This window comes from Gorilla gorilla, chromosome 17, assembly GCF_029281585.2.
Source record: "Gorilla gorilla gorilla isolate KB3781 chromosome 17, NHGRI_mGorGor1-v2.1_pri, whole genome shotgun sequence".
NCBI classification, from domain to species: Eukaryota; Metazoa; Chordata; class Mammalia; order Primates; family Hominidae; genus Gorilla; species Gorilla gorilla.
Window position 1 is genome coordinate 30,958,760 of NC_073241.2, and position 18,855 is coordinate 30,977,614.

At 53.7% G+C, this 18,855-nt stretch overlaps 1 pseudogene; it reads right to left on the reverse strand.

Annotated features, from left to right (window-relative positions):
* Positions 1–1,169: 1,169 nt before the first annotated feature.
* On the reverse strand, positions 1,170–18,652 carry LOC129528162 (glutathione hydrolase 1 proenzyme-like; annotated as a pseudogene).
* Between the last annotated feature and the right edge of the window lie 203 nt (positions 18,653–18,855).

Genomic DNA, 18,855 nt, shown 5'->3' on the forward strand with positions numbered 1-18,855 from the left:
CAGCCTTTCCTCTCAGGCCAAAATAAGGATTGAGGCCGGGTGCAGTGGCTCACCCCTGTAATCCTAGCACTTTGGGAGACTGAGATGTGGGGACTGCTTGAAGTCAGGAGTTAAGACCAGCCTGGTCAACATAGTGAGACCCCATCTCTATTGGTTTAATTTTTTTTAAAAAAAATTAAATAAATAAAATAAGGATTGAAGAGTGACTTGTACACCAGTTGAGCCTACCTCCACCTCACCCTTGCAGAGCCCCAGAGACACAGCCCTCCAGAGCTCAGACCCAGTGGGACTTGACTCCACAGGCATAAAACCCTGTTTGTCTATGGGCCCTTTGGAATCACCAGGTTTTCGGGGCTCCTGAAGGATAGCCCTGACCTGGCCTCACCTGGCCCCTGGCCCCAGTGCCCCTGGTGATATCCAGGTGCTGGGCTGTGATCACCGCCTCCCACCAGCCCACCTCCACCAGCCCTTCCCAGAACCCTGCTCCAGGTGTTGGAACTGTGCACAGAGGAGGGAGCAGGCCCCGAGGGAGGCCTGGAGGGGCTGCCAATGGTGAAGGCTGCTGTGTCTAGCTGTTTCCTTCTGGACCCACTCCCTCTGGGCTGCGTCCCCGGCTGGACCAAGCCCTGATCCCTGGGATCTGGGGACATCTTCCCGTTTGCTGTTCCCTGAGAACCAGGCCTCCCTCTGGAGAGGATCACAAGCTTGGGTTTCACTCTGGGCTTGCTCTTGGGAACCCCCCAGGGGCGTGGCTCTGACCGAGATGTTTTCCTCCAGCCTGTTGCCCAGTCCCCATTCCTCGGACCTCAGCTTCACCGCCAGTGTCATCGGCAGGGTGAGCTGGAGGCCTACGGGTCTGAGAAGGCGCCCGGGTTCCCAGCATCAGCTGGCCACCCTCTGCCTAAGAAAGCGCCAGGGTCGTGACACCCCCTGGTGGCTGCTCCTAGGTAGTGTCACTGCCCAGCCCCAGTAAGGGAGGGCCTGGCCCCAAAGTCCGAGGGATCAGGGTGGGAAGGGGCAGGGCTTGGTGTGAACCTTCCCCTGGCCCCCAGCCATGTGCCCCGCTCTCCCCATGCTGAAGATGCTGAGGCTAGTTCCAGTGCCCGCATTGTGAAGATCTCCGAATCCCACCTCTCTGTTCCTCCCCAGCCAGATGGCTCCATTTCACACACAATACACTGAGGCCCAGAGAGTGGGGAGACAGGCCAGGGAGGCCACCTGGAGCCTGGCACAGTGGCCTCATTTATTACGCTGCTCTGCTGCTCACAGGGGAAGCCCGTCCCCCAAAGTCCTCTTCCTTATCCTCGTGAGTATCTTGTCCCTGGGTTGCTTGTCAGCCTTGTCTGCCTGGAGCAACCAGTAGCCAGCAGGTTCCCCGCCTTTCCTGGAGTCCGAGGCAGCTGCCCAGCCACCAGCCGTGCGGACGATGGCTTGCACCACAGCGATGAAGGTGGACGCGATCTGGGTGTGATGGTGCCGGGTCTCCAGGGCTGCAGTCACTGCCTGGGGGTGGGAGGAGAGGGGAAGCCTGAGCAGGGCTCCAGATGCCACCTGAACCACGCCTGTGTGGTCACAGGCCTCAGCCCAGGTGGTGCCATTTCAGGCCAGGTCATCAGGAAGAGCAGGTTGGGGCATTCTGGGTCTCATTGGAGCAGGGGATTTGGCCCTCATGGCACAGGGGCTCCAGATGGCCCAGACACTAGAGAGAGGACACCAACCATTGTCCACTCTGTGATGATCCAGGCCTCCAGCCCAGGATGCTCTGGGGCCCCACACCGTGACTCAGTTTCTCCAACCCCTGGCCCACCTGGTCAATGTTTCTCTCCACTGTCGTGATGTTGGGCAGAAGCTGGTTGTGCAGCTGGGGCTCCTCCACGGCCCGCTTCACGTCATAGCTGAACCAGAGGTTGTAGATGATGGTCTGGGGCATTGGGAGTGTGATCAGCATGGCTTGGGGGCTGTGCGGAGTGGGAAGGGCCAGGGAGAAAAGGGGTGACGCATACCAGTGCAGTGGCTGTGGTGATCTGCGTGCCCCCAGCAGCTCCCACCACCATCCGGACCTGGCCGTCCTGGCCCACCGTGATCGTTGGGAACATGGATGAGAGCGGCTGCTTCCCTGCGGCTGATGGGAGAAGACAGGGATGCCCGTCAGCTGCCTGCCCAGGACACCCGCCCCTCTCCACCCCAGTCCCCCCACCCCCGGACTTCCACCCCATACCTGGCTGGATGAAATTGGCAGGTGAGGGGGGTACCCCAAACTCATTGGTGATGCTGGGAGAGCTGACGTCGTCCATTCATTATTGAACAGGATCCCGCTGACCAGGGAGCAGACCTTGGAGCCAAAGCTACCACCCAGCCGGGTCAGACAGCGCCCGACCTTGCCTGGCCCAGCCTGGTCCCTATCCACCCACTGAGGCTGAAACATACTCACTGAGAGGCCCAGGATAAGCTACCAAGATTGGGCCTCAGTTTCCCACCAGGAAAAGAGGTGACGGAGCCACCTTACTGGATAAGTGGGCGGTCCCTGGGCCACCCGCCTCTGGCACTTTCCCACCCAGGCGGCCCAGCAAACCCTACTAGAGGTTGATGGTGCTGGTGGCGGACACAGCACTGCCGTCCTCTGTGATGACAGACAGGTGAGCAGTGCCCCTGTCATCCGGCGTGTAGAACTCGGGCTTGTAGTAGGAGATCGGGTGAGTGGTGTTGTCAGAGATCTGGGCCCGGAGCTGGGCAGCGAAGAACTCAGAGTTCATGTTGCGGACCACCTGTCGAGGCCCCAGAGCTGGCCTGATGAGGTGGGGAGGGAGGGTAGGGAGGGGGCACAGGTCTCAGAAGGCCCCTGACTATGACTCTGACCAAAACCTTCTAGCACCCACAACCTTCCGTGGCTCCCCAGGACCCAAGGGCAGGCCCAGGACCTTGCACGACCAGTCTGACTCCCTGTCTTTGTTGCGTTTCAGTAACTCTGAATGTCTGTCTGCCTGGTCCTGAGCCTCCAGACCCTTGCCGCATTCAATCACTCATTCCTTCATGCAAAAAATATTTCTAGAGTTTGCACTGCATGCCTGGCACTGGGGAATCAACAGGGAACAGACACTTACGTCCTACCCTCATGCCAAGAAAAACAAACACACACAGGGAAAGTGCTGAAACCACAAGCCAGGTAAGGGGAATCAAGAGGCATGAGGTATGGGCAGAGTGGTCAGGGAGGGCTTCTCAGAGGAGGCAACGTGTGAAAAGAGCCTGGAATGCAGCCTAAATGGTCAGTGCAAAGGCCCTGAGGCAGGTGGTATAGGCTGGTGAGCGATAGGCAGAGAGTGAATGGAGTGGGGTGGGGAGAAGAGGATGAAGATGCAGGCTGGGGCCCAACCCACAGGACCTCCTAGGTCCCATAAAAACTGGCTTTTGCTCTGTGCCATGCAGGCTTAGGGCAGAGGAATGAGCAGGCTGGGGAGTGTTTTCACAGGGTCCCTCTGGCAGCTATGACAGGGATAAGGATAAATCCCAAAGGGGAGGCTGTGGGTATCAACCAGGCAAGAGATGATGGCCTGGGTGGGAGAAAGAGAAGAATCAAGGATGGTGCCGACTAGCGAGATAAACCCTGCAGAAGGGGCAGGTTTGGGTATGGTCAGAAGCTTGATATTGGACACTTCATCAGACCTGAAGAGCATGGGTGCAAGTATAAAAAAAATAAATAAATAAGCATGGGTTCACAGGCAAGGGCAGGCTGAGAGATGAACATGGAAGTATTGACATTGAGTGGCTGCTGGATGCCATGAGCCTGGCCAAGGTCCCCAAGGCAGTGGCGAGGAGGAGATGAGGAGGTCAAGGAGGAGACAGAGAGGATGGACCCAAAGGCCGAAGAAAATGCCTCAAGAGAGTTTCAACATCAGGCGCGGTGGCTCATGCCTGTAATCCCAGCACTTTGGGAGGCCGAGGCCTGAAATCCCAGCACTATGGGAGGGCGGATCATGACGTCAGGAGATCGAGGCCATCCTGGCTAACACAGTGAAACCCCGTCTCTACTAAAAATACAAAAAGTTAGCTGGGCGCAGTGGTGGGCACCTGTAGTCCCAGCTACTTGGGGGACTGAGGCAGGAGAATGGCGTGAACCTGGGAGGCGGAGCTTGCAGTGAGCCGAGATCCCGCCACTGCACTCCAGCCTGGGGGACAGCCTGGGGGACAGAGCGAGACTCCGTCTCAAAAATAAAATATAAAATAAAATAAAATAAAATAAAATAAAATAAAATAAAATAAAATAAAATAAAGTTTCAGCAACACCCCACAGATTAGTTGACCAATCCCAGGGAAAGGTGTTCTGTCTGAAACTGCCCTCAAGGAAACAGAAAGGCAAATCCACGATGTGGGACATTTTCCAAGACTACTGCCCTGGGCTTTAAAAATCAACAAAACAGGCCAGGCACGGTGGCTCATGCCTGTAATCCCAGCACTTTGGGAGGCCGAGGCAGGCGGATCACGAGGTCAGGAGATCGCAATCATGGTGAAACCCCGTCTCTACTAAAAATACAAAAAATTAGCTGGGCGCAGTGGCAGGCGCCTGTAGTCCCAGCTACTCGGGAGGCTGAGGCAGGAGAATGGCGTGAACCCAGGAGGCGGAGCTTGTAGCGAGCTGAGATAGCGCCACTGCACTCCAGCCTCCGTGACAGAGCAAGACTCTGTAAAAAAAAAAAAAAAAAAAAAAAAAAACACACACCTGTAATCCCAGCAATTTGGGAGGCTGAGGTGGGAAGATAGTTTGACCCCAGGAGTTTGAGACCAGTCTGGGCAAGACCCTGTCTCTAAAAAAAATACAAAAATTATCCAGGTTTGGTGGCACGTGCCTCTGGTCCCAGCTGCTCAGGGGGCTGAAGTGGGAGGATTGCTTGAGCCCTGGAGGTTGAGGCTGCAGTGAGCCAAGATCACACCACTGCACTCCAACCTGGATGACAGAGACTCTGTGTCTAAACAAAAACACAACAAAAACAAAACAGCCAAGGGAGCCTACTGTAGGCAAAGAGAAGGGACAGCAGGTTGTGTCACCCCAACATCCTGCTGTGCTATCTTCAAGTCTCACTTTTGAGACACACCCTGAGGTGTGACATCAGTAACCTACTGTGGAATCCTTCAGAAAAACACGAATCCCAATAGATGTGGGTGGAGACGGAGAGAGTTAGGAAATCTGGCAGAAACGTCCACACTGCAGACTCCAGGAAAAGGGAACATTGATGCTTGGGCAGTTTTGGGATTTTTTTACATTTTTGTAGGTGCGAAAAATTTGCAAAATGAAAACTCGAGGAGAGTGTGGTGAGCTGTGTGAGATGCTGCTGAGTGGGGCCTGATGGGGAAACTGAGGCTGGACATGGAGATCTGGTGGCATGGGGATAGAGCAGGGGAGGGGATACCCTGAAGGGAGAGAGGACATAGCCCAGCCATGTTTGCTCTAAGAGGAGCAAAGGACAGAAGGAGGCAGCAGATAGAAATTTCTAGAGCAACAACAGCTGCCTTTCTTTCGGGAATAATCCGTGATAAAGAAGTAAATCGTCAGAGGCAGAAAGGAGCATTGTGGGAACAGCACCCCGAGCCAGCAAGTAGATGAAAGAGCTGGCCTTAGCCAAAAGGGAGGGCAGAGGGACACGCTGCAGTGGCTCTGTCCCCTCAGAGAGACAAGACACCAGGTCACTGGCTGCAGCGGGAGTCAGAGGTGCAGAATGCTCACGGGGAAAGAGAAGACACCACCCGGGCAGCTGACGCCCCTCCTGGGAGGTCACTGGTCAGTGTGGTGGGGTCTTCAGATCCACCCAGGAATGCCAAGGACCCAAGTAGGTAAGGAGGAATGTGAGGATCCTCAGCGGGAAGGGATATGACAGGGTCTTATAGGGACCCAGCGTGGAGCTGGGGCAGCTACTGAGTGAGTGGGTCAGGTGGTGCAGGGCTGAGGGTGGCATCTGGGAAGCATTAGTTTGGAGTGACAGGGAGTGGGTGGCCGAGGTCTCTGTTCACCTGGCCGTCTCCCTTTCACCCATCCATCTCACCATGCCCGAGGGCTGCAATGCCCCCATGTGTTCCTCATCTCAGCACTGAGCACTCGAGAACCACAGCATGTGCAAAGGACCTGAGGTAGGAGGGTGGCCACTAATTCCCCACACTGTCAGTTCTGTGGGGCAGAAGCCAAGACTGGGGGTCACCCACCAGTCCATCTGAGCACACAGTAGGCCCGCAATCAAAGTTTGTGGCAGGAATGGATTCAGAAAGCATATGTGAGGCTGTAGCCACCCTGGGGAGCCCACCCGATGCCTCTACAGCAGGCCCCACACCCACAGTGGGCCAGCCCCTGCCCCTTACTTCAGTCACATCCACAAACTTGGGGTTCCCAAGCAGGGTCCTCTTGGCGTAGGCAAACCGGAAAGCCTCTATGATGCGGTGGTACGTCAGGCCCTTCTGCTCGGGGGTCTCCACGCTCTCCCGGGAGAAGCTGTACCCTGGTTGATCAGAGCCAGGTGCATGTTGCTGAGCCCCAGAGACTCTGAGGGGCTCAGAGGGTTAACAACTGCCTGAGCCACTTTGCCCACCTCAAGGAGCGTTTAATAACCAATAGCAGCAGCTGCTTCAGAAGGCTGTGGTGAGAGTGAAGTAAGGTGAGGGCTCCTGAGCCTGGGCCTCACGTCACGCATCAGCTCTGGCCATTCAGTGACCAAGTGGCAGGGTCACCCACTGGACCAGGGTACCCTCTGGACCAGGCCCTGCAGCCCTGAGCTCCTGCACCTCTCTCCCTCCTGATGACTCCTGTTCCTCCTCCAACCCTTGAGCATTGCCCGCTTCAGCCCTGTCGCTCTGCACTGCCTCCTTCAGGACATGGTGAGCTGTGATGCAGGGACACACCTCGGGAGCTCAGTGATGGAAAGATGTGGCATGGGGGGCGAGCAGAGATGCAGCAGGGGTGGGGCGTGGGGAGAGAGAGGCAGTGTCATGGGTCCTACCACACAGCTGTGGTGCAACCACTCAGCTTTGAGGATGTTGAGGATGAGGGCCAGCACGGGCCCACTGAGCTGCGCACTGGGCATGTACAGCACTGCGTCTCCCAGACTGATGTTCAGCGGGTGCTCGATCAGCTCAGCACAGTAGTTATTCAGGTCCTCAGCTGTCACAATGCCCCCTGCAATGGGACAGCAGCTCGAATGGGCACTGGGATGGGGCTGCACCACTGCGTGGAGGATGGAGCTGCCCCAGTGGGGTTGGGGGCAGGCATGGCTTCACCATGGTGGTGGGGAAAAGCCTGTACCTACCAGGGAGGACAGAGTGCACTACTGGAGGGGTGAGACTGTGCCCTGGGAGGGGGCCACAGGCAACCTCACCTCCTTGGGAACCTCACCAGCTCTGGCACTCCTGTCTCCCTGACACTGCTCACCACCTGACAGCCGGTCTGGGGCCACCTGCCCTCTGCCTGCTTGGCTTAGTGGCTTCCTGTCTGCCTTCTCTCATCTGTGGCCAGAGAGTGTTTTCTGTTTTTTTTTTTTTTTTTTTAGAGATAGGATCTTGCTCTGTCACCCAGGCTGGAGTGCAGTGGCTTAATCACAGCCTTGAACTCCTGGGCTCAAGTGATCCTCCAGCAGACCCTCCCCAGTAGCTGAGACTAAAGGCACAACTACACCCAGCAAATTTTAATTTTTTTTGTTGTGTTTTGCTATATTTCTTTTTTTTTTTTTTGAGATGGAGTCTCACTCTATCTCCCAGGCTGGAGTGCAGTGGCGTGATATCGGCTCACTGCAAGCTCCGCTTCCCAGGTTCACGCCATTCTCCTGCCTCAGCCTCCCAAGTAGCTGGGAATGCAGGCACCCACCACCACACCTGGCTAATTTTTTTGTATTTTTAGTAGAGACAGGTTTCACTGTGTTAGCCAGGATGGTCTCGATCTCCTGACCCTGTATCCACACGCCTCGGCCTCCCAAAGTTCTGGGATTACAGGCGTGAGCCACCATGCCCGGCCGGGTTTTGCTATATTTCTTTTCACTATGCTTTGAATTTTTTGTTTTCTTGTTCCCCACCCCCACCCCCACTATATTTATGTAGATTCTCAATATTTTTTTTGTAGACTCACTATGTTGCCCAGCCTTGTCTTGGACCTCCTGGCCTCAACTTCTACCTCAGCCTCCCAAAGTGTTGGGATTACAGGCATGAGACACCAAGCTTGGCCTCAGAGGGCCTTTTCTTTCTTTTTTTTTTTTTTTGAGATGGAGTCTCACTCTGTGGAGTTCAGTGGTGCAATCTCGGCTCACTGCAACCTCAGCCCCCCAGGTTCTAGCGATTCTCCTGCCACAGCCTCCCAAGTAGCTGGGATTACAGGCACAACCCACCATGCCTGACTAATTTTGCATTTTTAGTAGAGAAAGGGTTTCACCATGTTGGCCAGGCTGGTCTTGAACTCCTGACCTCAGGTGATCCACCCGCCTGGGCCTCCCAAAGTGCTGGGATTACAGACGTGAGCCACGCACCTGGCTCAGAGGGCCTTTTCTAACTGGAGAATTCCTGCCGGTGTCCCTGCTGCTTGGCCTCTTCTCCTCACGATGAATGGATAGAGGGAGGGAGGGAGGCTCTTAATTCTCCTGGAGTCAGCTCCAAACAGACAGGGTATTGGCATGCCAATTTCCAGCCTCAGTGGTAAAGGTCGACAAGCTAATCACCCTCCTCCATGAAACAGTGACAAAAATTACCTGAAGAAAGCCACAGCCAAGCTCCAGGCCCCTGCCCCACAAATCCCCTTCCCCATGCCTCTCTCAAGGCGACCCTCATCCCTTGTAACCCTCTTGGTGAATCAAAGCCCCCTCTACTGGGCCTTAGCCCAGCTGTTCCTCTGCTAGGAATCCCTTCCTCTCTCTGCCTAACGAAGTTATCTGCAGCCCAGCCACCACCTCCTCCAAGAAGTCCTCCTGGATCTTCAGGCTGTATTCTAGTGCTTCCCCAGCCCTGGCTCTTGCCTACACCTGCATTTACCCCAACAGGGACTTGCTCTCCTGGACTGTGTGGCCTCTCTTGGTTTTGATATAAGCAGGAGCTGTGGACCCACATGGCCAGTCACTGACCCTCCTCCACCAGGAACTTCCTGCGGGCTCAGGCAAGACAGGAGGACCCCATGGCTCTGGGCTACAGCTCAGGGTTTCCACTGCAGAGTTCCTCACCCAGGCCCTTGAGGTTACCCACTCACCGGCCGCCTGGATGTCCTTCACAATCTGGGCCGTGAGGCTGCCGTTGTAGAAGGCCTGGACACCCTGAATGGCCAGCGTCTCGTAGGTGTCAGCCAGCCGTGGCAGGGTCAGTCTCTCCCCCTCCCGAAGCACCTTTCTATCCCGGCAGAACACCTCACTGGGGCAGAGGGGGCTCATGTGAGGCAGCAGGTGGGGTGGACTTAGCCAGACCACCCCACACACCTGCCCACACAGGAGACCAGCACAAAGCAGGGGCAGCGCCTGTCACAGGTGGGTGGCCCTGTCACTCAGCGCTCATCCTCCTAGTGTCCCTTCCGGGAACCTCCTAGTGTCCCTTGCCACTCAGGACACATGGCCAGCCACAGTGGCCACTGGGACCCCACGCTCAGAATGTGTCCCCACACGTGGTGGGAAGGGTCTGTATCTCCTCATCCCATTATCAGCGCAGGGTCCTGAAGGCAGAGGGCCGCTCCACTGCTGCTACAGCCTGCAAGGTCCTTGGGCTGTGCCTGCCCTGCCTGTGTCAGGGGGCCACACCCACAGACATACCACAAGACAGGCTGCTGCTCGATGACCGTCCGCTTGTTTTCCAGGGCTACTGCCAAGCCCTTGCCCATGGGGAAGCCCTGGCGGGTCAGCTGGATGCTGGGCTGGAAGAGGCGAGCCCAGGGCAGCCGCCCATGCCGCTGGTGTGCCAGCTCATAGCCTCGGATCTCCCCAGGCACCGCCACCGACAGCCCTCCTGGGGAGAGAGAGCCACAGTTAGTGACCCTGAGTGGGGGACATCGGGATCTCTCGCAGGCAGCATCCCAGGCACAGTCCCTGACTCGTTTTACAGATGGGGCAATGAGGCTTAGGAGGAAAGATTTTTTTTTTCTTTTTTGAGTTGGGGTCTTGCCATCTTGCCCAGCCTGATCTCGAACTCCTGGATTCAAGCAATCCTCCCACCTCAGCCTCCTGAGTAGCTGAGATTACAGGCTTGAACACCACGCCCAGCAGAAGGGGATTTTTTATTTTTTTATTTATTTTTTAATTTTAATTTTTTTTTTTAGGAGGGGATGTTTAATTTTTTTTAAGAGGGGCTCAGCAGGTAGGAGTGTACATGGACCAGGGATGTCTGAGGAGGGCACAGGAGGGGAAGCAGTAGCATGCGGCTGGGTTTTGCTGTCCCAGGATGAGGTGTCTGTCTGTGCAGGTTCCTGCATGTCTAAAATCCTGTGCCAGGCCAGACCCCCTCCCATCTCGCTGACCACAAGGGCTTATCCTGTAAGACTCATGGGCTCCACCAGAATGTGCCAAAACAAGAGCAGATCCCACCCTGACCCAGGTCAAGCACAGGCCACCTTCAAGACACAGCCAGCCCTAAGAAAGGGCTCCCTTCCTCTTTTCTACTGCCCCAGAGAGGCAAGACTGAGCCTTAACCTCCATCCTGTCCCCTCTCGCAGCCTCAGTTTCTCCATCCAACTATAAGGGTTTTTGTTTGTTTGTCTGTTTTGAGACAGGGTCTCACTCTGTTGTCCCAGCTGGAGTGCAGTAGTGCAATCATGGCTCACTGCAGCCTTGGCTTCCCAGGCTCAAGCGATCCTCCCACCTCAGCCTCTGAAGTACCTAAGACTACAGACATACCCCACTACACATGGCTTTTTTTTTTTTTTTTTTTTGAGATGGAGTTTCACTCTTGTTGCCCAGGCTGGAGTGCGATGGCACAATCTTGGCTCACTCCAACCTCCACCTCCCGAGTTCAAGTAATTCTCCTGCCTCAGCATCCCAAGTAGCTGGGATTACAGGCATGTACAACCATCCTTGCTAATTTTTGCATTTTTAGTAGAGACGGGGTTTTACCAGATTGGTCAGGCTGGTCTTGAACTCCTAATATCAGGTGATCCATCCTCCTCAGCCTCTCAGAGTTTTGGGATTACAGGCGTGAGCCACCACTCCCAGCCTAATTTTTTATTTTTATTTGTTGTAGAGACAGGGGTCTTGCTACGTTGCCAAGACTGGTCTCAAACTCTGGCCTCAAGCAATCCTCCCACCTCAGCCTCCCAACATGCTGGGATTACAGGTGCACCCAGTCTATAAGGGGTTTTGCCTTCCAGTTCTGACTTTTGAGGAGGTCATTGGAAACAGACCCCTGGGCCTGCTTCCCCCCGAGCCCCACTGCCCATATGGACACTACAGACACTGACCCTTTGCCCAGAAAGGTACAACTATGGCCTCTGCCCCCAGGTACTCTCCTGCTCTTGCGAGAGATGTTGGGGCCATTTGGCTTGGCTTGGCGGCTGCTGCTCTAGAACTGCCTCTCCCACCCTGAAGCCTAGCACAAGTTTCCAAGAGCTGGTGGTTTCAATTCCTAGAAGCTGCACATACATCCCAGAAGGTCTGACACCCAGCACATGATTCCTTCCACCTTGTAGTTAGACAGAAGTTCTTTTCTGTTTTGTTTTGTTTTTTGTTTGTTTGTTTTTGAGATGGAGTCTTGCTCTGTCTCCCAGACTGCAGTGCAGTGGCATGATCTCAGCTCACTACAACCTCTGCCTCCCAGGTTCAAGCGATTCTCCTGCCTCAGCCTCCCGAGTCACTGGGTTTACAGGCACAGGCCAGCACACCAGGCTAATTTTTGGATTTTTAGTACAGATGGGGTTTTGCCTTGTTGGCCAGGCTGGTTTCAAACTCCTGACCTCAGGTCATCCACCCACCTCAGCCTTCCAAGGTGCTGGGATGACAGGCGTGAGCCACCGTGCCCAGCCAAGACAGGAGAAGTTCTAATCTTTGATAGCAGACCAGGGTGATGATGCTTAGCAACAGTATTTTGTATATTTCAAAGTAACGAAGAGAGGACTATGGTGCTAACACCCAGAAATGAAAAATATTCAAGGTGACGGAGACTCCAAATACCCTGCCTTGATCATTATACACTCTATGCATGTAACAAGCACTCACATGTACCCATAAATATAGAAAATATCATGTATCAATATCAGAAAAAAATCTTCTCCTGACCTCAGGCCAATCAGACTCTCATGCCGCCACACTTGCCAAGTTCTCTGGTGACCCCCACACTGCCAGACCCAGTGCCCCTCTCAGCTTTACTGGGCTCATCACTCTCCCTGGGAGCCGCCCCTGCATCCCAGCACCTGGCTCCACCCGAGTCTCCCCCGCCTGCCATCCTAGCTCCTACTCTCCCCTCTGTCTTTGCTCTCTCTCCTCGTGGTCTGCTTGACATCTGAGCTTCAGCCTCCATTTATGCACTAACTCTCAAATTGACCTGCTGGCCTGGACTGCTCCTCTGATCACCAGACCTGAGTATCTACCTGCCTGCTCGAAGAAAACATCTCAAACTTCACCGTGCCCAAAACCGAGCTCTGAGTGTCTGCTCAACCTGCGTCCTGAGAACTCTGCCTGTCTCCATTAGGGTCACCCCATCCTTCCAGGTACAGACAAAAGATCAGGGGTCCCCGGGGACTCCCTACACAAGCATCACACCCAACCCATCCTCAAATCCACAGGCTCCACTTCCAAGTGTGTCTGTCCAGCATCAGCCACTTCCCAGCACCCTCTCCACGAATTACTGCAGTGACCTCTGGACAGGTCCCCACATGCTCCCTGCCCCTTACACAGCAATCCGTAGGCCAGATCCATCCCCTTCCACTCACACACTCCACGAGCCCCCACTTCCCTCAGACAGGAAGCAGAGGCTTCACCATAACCTAAGAGATCCCACACAACCTGGGCCATTTCCCTTGGGTCACTTGCTGCAGCCTCCCTAGCTCCCCACAGGGCTCTGTCCCTGCCATCACACCTGGATAGCAGACCAGGAGATAACTCCCCTGACCCCATCTCTGCCTCTGGGTCTTTGCTCAGATGTCTCCTTCCCTGACTGGGTCACCCTCCATAGAGTCCCAGATTTTGAGGCCCTCCAGGTCTGTTTTTCTGCAGCCCGTAACACACCCGCACCTGCCTAGTTTCTTTTCCCACCTGGAGTGTCACAGATTTCCTCTGCCATCTTTGTTTTTCACCCCAGCTTCAGGAACAACAGCTGATTCTTTAAGACAATGCTCAATACATTCTAGTTAAATAAATGATTCTAAGCATCCACAAGGTGCCAAGCCTATGATTCCCGCATTCTCTTACCCTGAGCAACTTCATATCTATAGATGCTGAGTTTCTCAATGAGTATTAAAAACAAATGAAAGATTGGCGGGGCACAGTGGCTCACGCCTGTAATTCCAGCACCTTGGGAGGCCGAGGCAGGGGGATCACGAGGTCAGGAGATCGAGGGACCAGCCTGGGCAACATAGTGAAAACCCGTCTCTACTAAAAAATACAAAAAATTAGCCGGGTGTGGTGGCAGGCACCTGTAGTCCCAGCTACTCGGGAGGCTGAGGCAGGAGAATGGCGTGAACTCAGGAGGCAGAGCTTGCAGTGAGCCGAGATCGCACCACTGCACTCCAACCTGGGCGACAGAGTGAGACTCCATCTCAAAAAAAAAAGAAGAAAAAAAAAATCAAAGCTTGAGTATGTTGCAGAAGACTCCAAAGGGCGCCACCCAGGACCCCCACCTGAAGTCTAAGGCCTGCTATGGTGAGTGTGTCCTGCCCCTCCATCCTCCAACTTGTTTTTTTTTTTTTTTGAGACGGAGCTTCGTTCTTGTTGCCCAGGCTGGAGTGCAGTGGCATGATCCCGGCTCACTGCAATCTCCACCTCCTGGGTTCAAGTGATTCCCCTGCCTTAGCCTCCTGAGTAGCTGGGATATTACAGGCCTGTGCCACCATGCCCGACTTATTGTACTTTTAATAGAGAAAGGGTTTCACTATGTTGCCCAGGCAGGTCTTGAACTCCTGACCTAGGTGATCCATCTGCCTCAGCCTCCCAAAGTGCTGGGATTACAGGCGTGAGCCTGTGAAAAAAAGGCCCAGCCTTTTTTTTTTGACAGGGTCTCACTTTGTTGCCCAAGCTAGAGTGTAGTGGTATAATCATGGCTCACTGCAGCCTCAACCTCCTGGGCTCAAGTGATCCTCCCACCTTAGACTCCCGAGTAGCTGGGACCATAAGCACACACCGCCATACCTAGCTAATTTTTTTTTCCCATTTTTTGTAGAGATGGAGTCTTGCTATGTTGTCCAGGCAGGTCTCCTGGGCTCATGTGCTCCTCCTGACTTGGCCTCCTAAAGTGCTAGGACTAGAGGCGTTGAGTTGTTGAGACCCTCCCATCCTCCAACTTTTATCTCACAATCTATTGTGCCTCCTTTGGGGACAGACAGTGGCTTCCTGGATGGACAGTGGCTTCCCTTCAGGTACCTGGGGAATTTGGGGGCCTCCTCTCCACTTAAGACCAGATTAGAAAAGAGAGACTCCACCTCACATTCTAGAGCGCCATCCCCACAAATGAACAAATGAGTGAATGGGATGCCTGTTGAAAAGGCAGGATATAGACAGCCTGGGTTCAATTTTAGCTTCACCACCTCCCAGCTGTGTGACCTCAGCTGATTTGCATGACCTGTCTGAGACTCAGCATCCTCACCCTGTAAAATGGGAATCCACACAGCATCCCCTAGCCCAAAGGAGCAGGGAGGGTTGTGAGAGGCTCGTGGCTGAAAAGCGCAGAGCAGAGCGTGGGCCCCAGTGAGCCCTGGTCCATGAGGTCTGCTAGCATAATAATTATTCTTTCCATGTGCTGCACAGAGTGGCCCCGGAGGCCTTAGCAGAAATAACAGAAGCTCCCGGCCCTTTACCGTGGTGATGGTGGTCCTGACCACTCATTGTGGGACGGTGCTATGGGGCCAGGAAGGGATGGGGGGTACTAGAACTGCCCCTGAACCCTGACGGGAGCAGGCTCCTGTGGGCAAGGCCCCTTCCCGGTGGCTCAGCCAGCTCTGCACCCATGCCCCAAGTCTGCAGCATGGCTTACCCTTCTGGGACTGCTCCGAGCTGTTGAACATGCTGGCAAAGGCCAGCCTGGGGGCCACCTCGTGGGCATTGATGACCTCAGCTTTTCCTAGAAGGAGAAGCAGGTAGGCAGGCCCACCCACCCAAACCCTTTATGCCACGTGAGCCTGGGGGCCACCGAGCTGTGCCTCGGCCCAACCCACAACCCCTGCCCCTCTCCCTCTCCTCTTCCGAGGCACTCATGGGTGGTGCTGTTGTAGATGGTGAGGAAGAGGCCACCCTCGATGCTCATGCTGTGGGCATTCATGAGCCCCACACACAACAGGGCTGCAATGGCTGCATCCACTGCAGAGCCAGCGTCCCGCAGTGCATCCCTGCCTTGTGGCACATAAAGGCATGAGAACCTGCAGGCTTCCACCCTGGCCCCGCATACACACCCTGTTGCCCACCTGCCCAAAGGAGGATGGAAGAGAAGTCCATTCGAGTTTTGGGGTTTTTGTTTTTAGTTTCTTTCTTTTTTGTTTTGAGATGGAGTCTTGCTCTATTGCCAGGCTGGAGTGCTGTGGCACGATCTCAGCTCACTGCAACCTCTGCCTCCCGGGTTCAAGCCATTCTCCTGCCTCAGCCTCCTGAGTAGCTGGGACTGCAGGTGCATGCCACCATGCCCAGCTAATTTTTGTATTTTTAGTAGAGACCGTGTTTCACCATGTTGGCCAGGATGATCTCTATCTCTTGACCTCATGATCCGCCTGCCTTGGCCTCTTTTTTTTTTTTTTGGAGACAAAGTCTCTCTTTGTTGCTCAGGCTGGAGTACAGTGGTGTGATCTCAGATCACTGCAGCCTCAGTCTCCTGGGCTCAATTGACACTCCCATCTCAGCCTCCCAAGTAGCTGGGACTATGGGCACATGCCACCATGCCCAGCCAATTTTGTTTGTTTGTGTATTTTGTAGAGATGGGGTTTCATCATGTTGCCCAGGCTGGTCAAGAACTCCTGTGCTCAAGTAATCCACCCACCTTGGCTTCCCAAAGTGCTGGTATTACAGGCATGAGCCACTGTGCCCAGCCTTTGTTTTATGAGACAGGGTCTCACTTTGTCACCCAGGATGAAGTGCAGTGGCACAGTCTTGGCTCAATGCAGCTTTGACCTCCTGGGCTCAAGCAATCCTCCCACTTCAGTCTCCTGAGTAGCTGGGACTACAGGTAAGAACCACCACACCGGGCAATTTTTGTCTTTTTTGTAGAGATAGGGTCTTTCTATGTTGCCCAGGCTGGTCTCGAACTCACGGTCTAAAGCAATCCTATCGCCTCAACCTCCCAAAGTGCTGGGATTACAGTTTCTTCTTTTTCTTTTCTTTTTTTTTTTTTTCTGAGACAGAGTTTCACTCAGTTGCCCAGACTGGAGTGCAGTGGCATGATCTTAGCTCACTGCAACCTCTGCCTCCTGGGTTCAAGCGATTCTCCTGCCTCAGCCTCCTGAGTAGCTGGGATTATAGGCGCACACCACCAAGCCCCGCTAACTTTTTATATTTTTAGTAGGGACAGAGTGCACCATGTTGGCCAGGCTGGTCTCGAACTCCTGACCTCAGGTGGTCTGCCCGCCTCAACCCCCCAAAGTGCTGGGATTACAGGTGTAGACCACCTTGCCCAGACAGTTTCCTCTTTATGAAGCAAACAAATGTACATGATTTTTATAATTGGGACAAAAAGGGTAATTGCTATACTTCATTAATAACATTTTTTTTCCCTGCTAGAGATGGTTGCTTACACCTGTAATCTCAGCACTTTGGGAGGCCAAGGTGGAGGATCACTTGAGGCCAGGAGTTCAAGACCAGCCTGGGCAATAGAGTGAGACCATATCTACAAAACAGTCTTTTTAAATTAGTCAGGTGTGATGCATGCCTGTAGTCCTAGCTACTCAGGGGGCTGAGGTGGGAGGATCGCTTAAGCCCAAGAGTTCAAGGCTGCAGTGAGCTATGATCATGCCACTGCACTCCAGCCTGGGTGACAGAACAAGACCCTGTCTCAAAATATGAAAAACATAATATTTTTTCTGTTTAAGTCTTTAGAAGGGAACTGATCTTTATATATAACATGAGATAAGAGTCTAAAATAGAATAAAACAGTAGAAGCCAGGCACCATGGCTCACACCTGTAATCCCAGCACTTTAGGAAGCTGAGGCGGGAGGATCACTTAAACCCAAGAGTTTGAGGCTGCAGTGGGCTATGATCGCTCCCCTATACTCCAGCCTGGGTGACAGAGTAAGACTCCACCTTAAAAAAAGAATAAGCCCTTCATGTCCCTGTTTGGGCAACAGCGTTCCTTGGGGGGAGGGGGGAGGGATGGCATTGGGAGATACACCTAATGCTAAATGACGAGTTGGTGGGTGCAGCACACCAACATGGCACATGTGTACATATGTAACAAACCTGCACATTGTGCACATGTACCCTAAAACTTAAAGTATAATAATAATAAAATAAAATAAAAAAAGAAAGAAAGAAATTGTCTCCTATCCAAAAAAAAAAAAAAACAGAAAAGAATAAGCCGGGCATGGTGGCTCACACCTGTAATCCCAACACTTTGGGAGGCCCAGGTGGGTGGATTACCTGAGGTCAGGAGTTCGAGACCAGCCTGACCAACATGGTGAAACCCCATCTCTACTAAAAACACCATAATTAGGCCAGGCCACAGTGGCTCACACCTGTAATCCCAGCACTTTGAGAGGCAGAGGTGGGAGGATCACAAGATCAGGAGTTCAAGACCAGCCTGGCCAACATATCAAAACCCTGTCTCTACTAAAAATACAAAAATTAGCTGGGCATGGTGGCACATGCCTGTAGTCTCAGCTAATGTGGAGGCTGAGGCAGGAGAATCACTTGAACCTGGGAGGGGGAGGCTGCAGTAAGCCAAGATTGCACCACTGCCCTCCAGCCTGGGTAACAGAGTGATACTCTGTCTCGGAAACACACACACACACACACACACACACACACACACACACACACACACACACAAATCTGTTGAGCGTGGTGGCACACGCCTGTAATCCCAGCTACTTGGGAGGCTTAGGCATGAGAATCGCTTGAACTTGGGAGGCGGAGGTTGCAGTTAACTGAGATTGCACCACTGCACTCCAGCCTGGCAACAGAGCAAAACTCCATCTCTAAATAGATAGATAGATAGATAGATAGATAGATAGATAGATAGATAGATAGATAGATAGGAAGAAATAAGTAAAAATAGCCACCAAACAACAAAACAGTGGAGTTTATCCAAAGAGACAGAGACTCTTAGAACTGAGAAAAGGGGCCCTGTTTGGCTCTAGGAGACCCACATCCTGCTCTCGGAGTCACCATCCCCTTCCCAAAGGCTACTGAGAGAGTCCAAGCAAAGCTTACATGTGGGGAAACTGAGTCTCAGAGGGGTGAAGGTATTGCTCTGGTCCACTTGCCCAGTTTTCAGGGCCCATGTCCCATGCCCTGCCCCACTCACCTCCCAATCTCCGAGCACTGCTTGGCATCCGCAGCCACGGCAGCCCTGGTATACACATGGTTGTCAGGTTCCTTGGAGGCTGAGGGCAGCCAGAGACAGAGGACGACAATGAACAGCACCAGGACCACGGCCAGCAGGCCCAGCACCACTAACTTCTTCTTCATGGCTCTGCTGCTCCCACGGGGTAAGGAGCAGGGTCAGGCCCAGCCTCAGACATTCCCTGGCCCCTCCCCAACAGGGCACAGTCTAAAGTCGGGGCTCAGAAACACAAGGCC